General features: G+C 45.3%; 1 long non-coding RNA gene across 1 annotated transcript; it reads right to left on the reverse strand.

Moving 5' to 3' along the window:
* Positions 1-259: 259 nt before the first annotated feature.
* LOC144339130 (uncharacterized) lies at positions 260-6675 on the reverse strand. Its single transcript, XR_013413829.1, has 2 exons — positions 6324-6675; positions 260-5469 (listed from the first exon to the last, which is right to left on the reverse strand). It is a non-coding gene; the product is annotated as an uncharacterized LOC144339130 (long non-coding RNA).
* Positions 6676-7134: the final 459 nt, after the last annotated feature.

Consider the following 7134-nt stretch of genomic DNA (forward strand, 5'->3'; position numbering starts at 1 on the left):
TGTTACCTATACTTTCAGTATTATAGTCAAGAAATCATTGCCAAATCCAATGTCATGGAACCATAAACTTTTTATTGAACAAAATGAATTTTAGAATTTCATCAATTGCCAGCAAAAAAAAAAAAAACCTTAAAATATTCATGAATGTCCAAATTCTACAATATAGGTAGATTGAAATTAAAGGGATGGAAAAAGACATACCATTCAAATATTAATTTTAAAAAGCATAAGTGCTTTTTAAAGCCAATGCCAGGTAAAATAGAGTTCAGAGCAAAAAAATTTATTAGAGACAAGGATGGACATTATAAATGGTAAAAAGATCAACCTACTAAAAAGACGTAACAATCTGAAATGTGTAAGCACCAAACCACAGAGCCTCCAACTATACAAAGGAAAACCTGATGAACTGAAAGGAGAAATAGACAACTCTACAATTATAGTTGGAAATTTCAATACTCCCTCTTAGCAACTAATAGAACTACTACACAGAAAATTGTTAAGGACATAGATGAACTCAACAAAATCATTAACCAACAGAAGCTAATTGACACAGGTGGGACACTCCACCCAATAACAGCAGAATATACATTTTTCTCAAGAGCCCATGGAACATAGACCATATCTTGGCTCATTAGAAAAAAAAAAAAACTCAGCAAACTTAACTGATTCATACAGAGTGTATTCTCTCACCATAATAGAATAAAACTAGAAATCAACAGAAGAAAGATAACAGAAAAAAATCTCCAAACATTTGGAATGTAAACAACACACTTCTAAATAAATCAGGGGTCAAAGAGAAAGTCTCAGAAAAAAATTTAAATGTAATAAAGCTGAATGAAAGTTAAAACACATGTCACAATTTGTGAGACACAGTTAAAGCAGTGCCAGGAGGGCAATTTATAGCACTAGATGCTTACATTAGAAAAGAAGAAAAGTCTCAAACCAGTAACGTAAATTCCTATTTAAAGAAGCTAGAAATGTACAGCAAAATAAATGCAAAGCAACAAGAGGAAGATAAAAAATAAAGAGAACAAAAATCAACTAAATTGAAAATAAGAATAGAGAAAAATCAATGAAACAAAAAGCTGGTTCTTCAACAAAATCAATAAAATGGATAAATCCCTAGCAAGACTGACAAAAATAAGGCCAAGTGTGGTGGCTCGTGCCTATCTCAGCACTTTGGGAGGCAGAGGCAGGAGGATCACTTGAGCCCAGGAGTTCAAGAGCAGTCCGGGCAAAATAGGGAGACCCTGTCTCTATGAAAATTAGCAAGCCATGGTGGTGCATTCCTGTAGTCCCAGCTACTTGGGAGGCTGAAGTGAGCCCAGGAAGTTAAGGCTGCAATGTGCTAAGATTGTGCCACTGCATTTTAGCCTGGGCAAGAGAGGGAGACCCTGTCTCAAAAAATAAAAAACAAAAACAACAAAAACAAAAACAAAAACTGATGACAAAGAATTCAGAATAATCATTTTTAAGGAAGTTCAGCAAACTGTAAGAATATATAGATAGGAAATTAAATGAAACTGGTGTATCCCCACAGGTCCTACAGTCATTATAAGGGAAATCTACAGACAGCTTCATGTTCAACCCATTAGAAGAAATTTAAAAACTTAGAAAATTGAACCAATTTCTTGAAAACCATAAATTACCAAAACTCAACCAAGACGTAATAGATAATCTGAACAGTCCAATAATTATTACAGAAATTAAATTTGTGATTTATAACCTCATTAAAAAATGTCCAAGGTCAAATTATTTTATTAAAGGATTCTACCAAACATTTAAATAATTAATAGCAATTTTACACAATCTCTTCCATAAAATAAAAGAGGAGGGAACACTTCCCAATTCATTTTATAAGGCCCTGATACCGAAATCACAGTAAAAAAGAAACTAGTAAAGTTCATGTCAGTATCCCTTATGAACTTAAATACAAAAATCCTTAACAAAGTAGAATCCAAGTATGTATAATAAAGAATTCTATATCATAACCAAGTGGGATTTGTTCCAGGTGGGCAAGGCTGGCTCAACATTTGAAAATCAATCAGTGATATCAATTCACCATATCATAGGATCATGTCATTTGATGCAGAAAAAACATCTGACAAAATCTTACACACATTTATTATAAAAACTCAAAGCAAGTTAGGAATAGAAATTACCTCAATTAATTTTTTTTTAAATCTACAAAAACCCTGCAGCTAATATACTTAAAGGTGAAAGACTGATTATTTTTCCCCTAAGATCAGGAATAAGACAAATATATCTGCTCTCACCACTCATCCAACATGGTTTTGAAAGTTCTAGCCACTTTGAAATAAGACAAGAAAAAAAAAAATGAAAGACATACAGATTGGAAAGGAAGAAATAAAACTGCCACTATTTGCAGATAACATGATTGTTTACTCAGAACATACCTAGAAGTGATAAGTAAAATCATCATGGTTGAAGTATACAAGATCAACACTAAAATAGACCCACACAAATATGCCTGTTGATATTTTAAAAAATAAATTTGCCAAAGCAATTCACTGCAGGAAAAATAACCTTGCCAATAAATGATGCTATAACAGTTGGGTATCCACAGGCAAAAACTGTACCTCAACCTAAACTTCACATGTCAGAGACAAATGAACTGAAAATGGATCACAGATACAATGTAAAATGTAAAACTAAACTTACTCTTAAAATTAAAGAAAGTCTTCCAGATTTAGGGCTGGGCAAAAGTTCTTAAACTTGACACCAAAAGCAAGCTTCAAAAACGAAAGATTGGTAAATTGAGTCCCCTCAAAATTGGAAAGTTTTGCTCTGCAAAAGCCCATGTGAAGAGAATGAAAAGACAAGCTGGAGACTGGAACAAAATATTTGCAAACCATGTATCTCACGAAGGACTTTTCCTAGAATATATAAAGAACTCTTCGAAATGCCACAGTAAAAAATAAAAACAAACCTCTAATTAGAATATGGGCAAAACATGTGAACAGACATTCCACGAAAAAAGAAATAAAAAGAAAAGTGTATACAGATGGCAAATCAACACATAAAAAAGATTACCTTTGCCACCAGGAAAATGCAATTTAAAACCACAATGAAATATTACTTACCTATCCAAATGACTAAAATAAAAAAATAGTGACACCACCAAATGCTGCCAAGTATGAAGAAAAAAATTGATCACACCTACATTGCTGCTGGGATTGTAAAATGGCACAGGCAATCTGGAAAAGAGTATGGCAGTTCTTACAAAACTAAACGTGTGCTTAACATACAACCCAGCAATTAACCTCTTGGGCGTTCATCCCAGAGAAAACTTATGTTCCCACAAAAACCTGTACATGAATGTTCATGGCAGCTTTATTTGCAACAGCCAAAATCTGGAAATAACCCTGCAGCAAGTCCTTCAATGAGAGAATGGTTAAAGAATCTACTGTTGTGGTACCTCCATCCCATGAACACTACCTACTAATAAAAAAGAATGATTTATTAATAATACATAATAATTGGATACATTTCAGGGGAATTATGCTAAGTCAACAAAGACAATCCAAAAATACTACATTATTGTATAACTTCATTAATACAACATTCTTGAAACGACAAAATTGGAAAAAATTGAAGGTAGATTAGTAGTAGTTGGGGATTGCCACTTACCCTCCAGGTAGGTGTGATTATAAAAGGCAAAAAGAGGGATCCTGTAGTAAGTTTGGTTCTGCATCTTGACTGTGGTGGTAGTTGAATTTACACATGTGATAAAATTGTATAGAATTATTACACACACACAGGATGCAGAAGAGAGAAATGAGTACAAGTAACACGGGAAATCTGAATAAGATGGGTGGGGTTGTATCAATGCTAGTATCCTGGTTGTGATATTGCACCACAGTATTGGGAATTGTTACTACGGGGGGAAACTGGATAAAGGGTGGGTGCCCAAGATCTCTGTGTATTATTATTATTATTTACAACTGCACGTGAATCTATGACAATCTCAAAACACTTAAATATATATTTTTGAATGTGTGAATGCTACTGGGCTATATATTTTTTTTAAAAAAAAAAAGAAAAAAAAAAAAAAAGAAGTACAATCCTCTTACGAACGCAAAGGCCAAGGGGCACAAGGCCATTTCTTAAATTTTAAGAAATCACCTAGTTCACAAGTGCCACCTCCTCACTTTGCTGTCAGCGACGTGATATGCTCTGCAGTGCCGGAATTGAGAGTTTGAGAGAGAGATACCGGTCCTGCCCTCTCGGTGTTCAGGTGTGTGTATAGGTGGGCGTTGGTGTGAGAATGAGACAGAGAAAGCGGGAGGGAGAGCGAGAGCTATGCCTCCCTTACTGTCAGGAAGGGTGGCCGGCTGATGAAGGTGCTGTGCAGAAAGCCGGGGAAGGGCTTAAAGAGGGTGCTAGCGCCTCGGGAACGCCCTCCCGTTGCACCCTACAGGAGGTCGTGGGCGGTGGCTGAACAGCCCTGGTGCAGTGCTTGAACTCCACCTTCCAGAAGGAAAGGTGAGTAGGGGACCCGGGCGGGAGGTGAGGCCTCCCGGCAGCGGCCCTCAGGCGTGTTGGGCAGTACGGCTAGCAGAGGCGGCGCCTGGTCTTGGATGCTGCAGCGGAGACGCCAAGGAGACTGAATGCAGGCAGCGAGGCGTAGCGGCCGCGGAGGGTGGGGCCGCCCGGAAATCCAGGCGGCGCCAGCCTTGTAGCATCTGCAGGCCGGGGGCGCGCACACGAGGGGCACGTGGGTGTGGAGGAACCCGCGCCGCAGGGCCTCCTTTCTGCAGCGCCGCGGCGGTCGAGTGCCGGCGCTGGAGGAACGGCTAGTGGGGTGCCTGCCCCGTGCAGGCGGTACCCGCAGCTCCGCACACAGCAGGCACAGCCAGGGACGGGAACCGTGGCCCAGCGCCTGGAGGAGCTCTCCACGCGCGTCTCTTTCCCGATGCCGGGGTGGGAAGCCAAGTGGCTTTGTCCGGAGATGCCAGGGGATGTGGGCAGGGGACGGAGACTTCCCAACTGGCCAAACCCTGGCTTGGGGGAAAGACTGAGGTGGTCATTGACCCGTGGGAGCGCCCTGGGGCTTCGAGGGAACGGCGCCCGCAGCCGAGCCCGGGAGACTCGTGTTGGGCACCCGCGGTGGCCGGCGGGTTCCACGTGGGTGGACCCCGAGCTGAGGGCAGCGGTAGGGTCGCGGATCGCGGACGTGTGCGCACCCTACTCCCGCACAAGGACACCTGCACATGGACCCGGGCTTCCACCCGCTCCTGGCTGGGTTGGCGCCGGGAGCGCGCAGGGGAGGGACGGCGGCGGATTGCGGGGTTTGGCGGGTGAGGTGTGGCCGCGGGGGAGGGGGCGAAGGCACTAGAAGGCTGCGGCCGCGCTGTCGCTGCTGTTCCCACCGTCGGCGCGGGGCGCGGAGGGGGCGGAGATGGGTCTGCCAGTCGCACTGCGGTCCCTTGCCGGCGTTAACCTGCCCTAGGGGTGAAAGGAAAAGGGTTCATGTAAAGGAGAAAGGGCAGGCAGAGACTCTTGCTGGTTCCAGCAGGCGCGGAGGGATGTGGCCGCGGGGACCTGGAGTTTGCAGGGCAACGCTGGGTGTCATAATGCCGGAGCTGACCCCGGGCGCAGCGGCGCTTCCACTTGGGTAGAGCTGCAGAGAACGTGGCCCGAGAAGGGGAGCTTCCTTAAATTGGACATATCGTGTGTTGCCCTAAACCTAGCATTTACCCCCTCCCACCCCGCTCCCCCAACCTCCAGGGTCCTAGCGGAGTCATTTAAGCGCGCAGTACCACCAGCTTCATTTTAGGTAAAAAGACCAATTCTGCACTATTAACCTCCTCGTCCCCAAGTCACCACGGGGCAGCTTTTCACAGCCCTAAGGCGTGGTCACTCCAAGCCCACAGCGAGTTGCTTGTGTCCTCGGCTTCTACTCCGCAAATCTCGGACGATGCCACGGGAGGACGCTGAAGGCAAAGGCTGGTGGGGCCAGGCGCCGGCGAGACTGCCGCGCTAGCACAGCTTCCGCGGTAGCCGAATGCGGACGGGCCTCGCGACCCCCTCCCGAGGGCAAACGGCTCGGCCCTGCGGGGACACTTGGTCAGTGTCACTCTCTCCCTACCGGGTGTCGCGCATTTTCTCCACAGAACGTGACCCCGTAGACGGACGAACTCGGAATCGGGAAACCCCGCCTGCCCTTGTCTAGTTTCTCTGCCCGCCACACCTCTGCCCTTCACTGCGGACTGCGCCGTGTAGGCTCCGGGACCGCCCCTGCACCTTCGCCCACAGCTCCCCATTCCCAAGGCAGCCGGAGGAGGATGTTTCCGAGTTACCTGTCTCACGTCAGCAGCCACACCGAGGCGGTCCCCCTCGCACCGCTCCCCAAGGGTAGAGCCCCTGAAAGTCCAAGGCTCCTGTGCCACGCACCCTCCCCCTTGCGGGGCGACCCCGCTTGTGCGTGTGTGTGTCACGCGTTTAATCGCACAGAGTAACTCCCAGACGTGCAAGACAAAGCATTTCAAGCAAAGATGGTCCAGAGTTCAAGTTGGAAAGCACATCTCGAGGCGCTGAATCTGTTCTCGCCGTCTGCCTCGGTCTCTGGGGCGTCGCATCCAGGAGAAGGGTTTTTAACTCTGAATCCCTGCCAGATCCGCTCGGAATTAGCTCTTCTGGCGGTGCAGCAACAAGTGGCCCCGCCGCCTCCCTTGTGCACCCGGAGGGACTACACCCTCCTCTTCTCCCAGCCCCTAGTCCTAACAGGAGTAGGTAATGGCGGGGAAAGGGGGAGGGGACGAGAGAGGGGAGAAGGAAGTACATATTTTTCAATTGTGAAATTGTCTGCGTGCTGTGCTCAGGGATTCTCTTGTCTCAATCGACTTCAATTTTAACGTGGCCGTAACGTTAAGATTAAGACCTAGAAATGAAAACGTTCCCACCTTCCTTATTACAAAGGTCGTTTGTTGTTGTTTGTTTTTTAAGAACACCAAGTATCCCCCCTACGGACTTACACTTTGTTTATGAGATTTCTCCAACCTTGGTGGTTTGGAGAAATGAGGTGGGGGAGGGGAGGACCAAGGGCAGCAAGACGTCCACCAGGAAAATAAGATACTTACTAATTTAACAGGGCTGTTCCTTTTTACATAA

This window comes from Macaca mulatta, chromosome 2 (genome assembly GCF_049350105.2).
Source record: "Macaca mulatta isolate MMU2019108-1 chromosome 2, T2T-MMU8v2.0, whole genome shotgun sequence".
Classification (NCBI taxonomy): Eukaryota; Metazoa; Chordata; class Mammalia; order Primates; family Cercopithecidae; genus Macaca; species Macaca mulatta.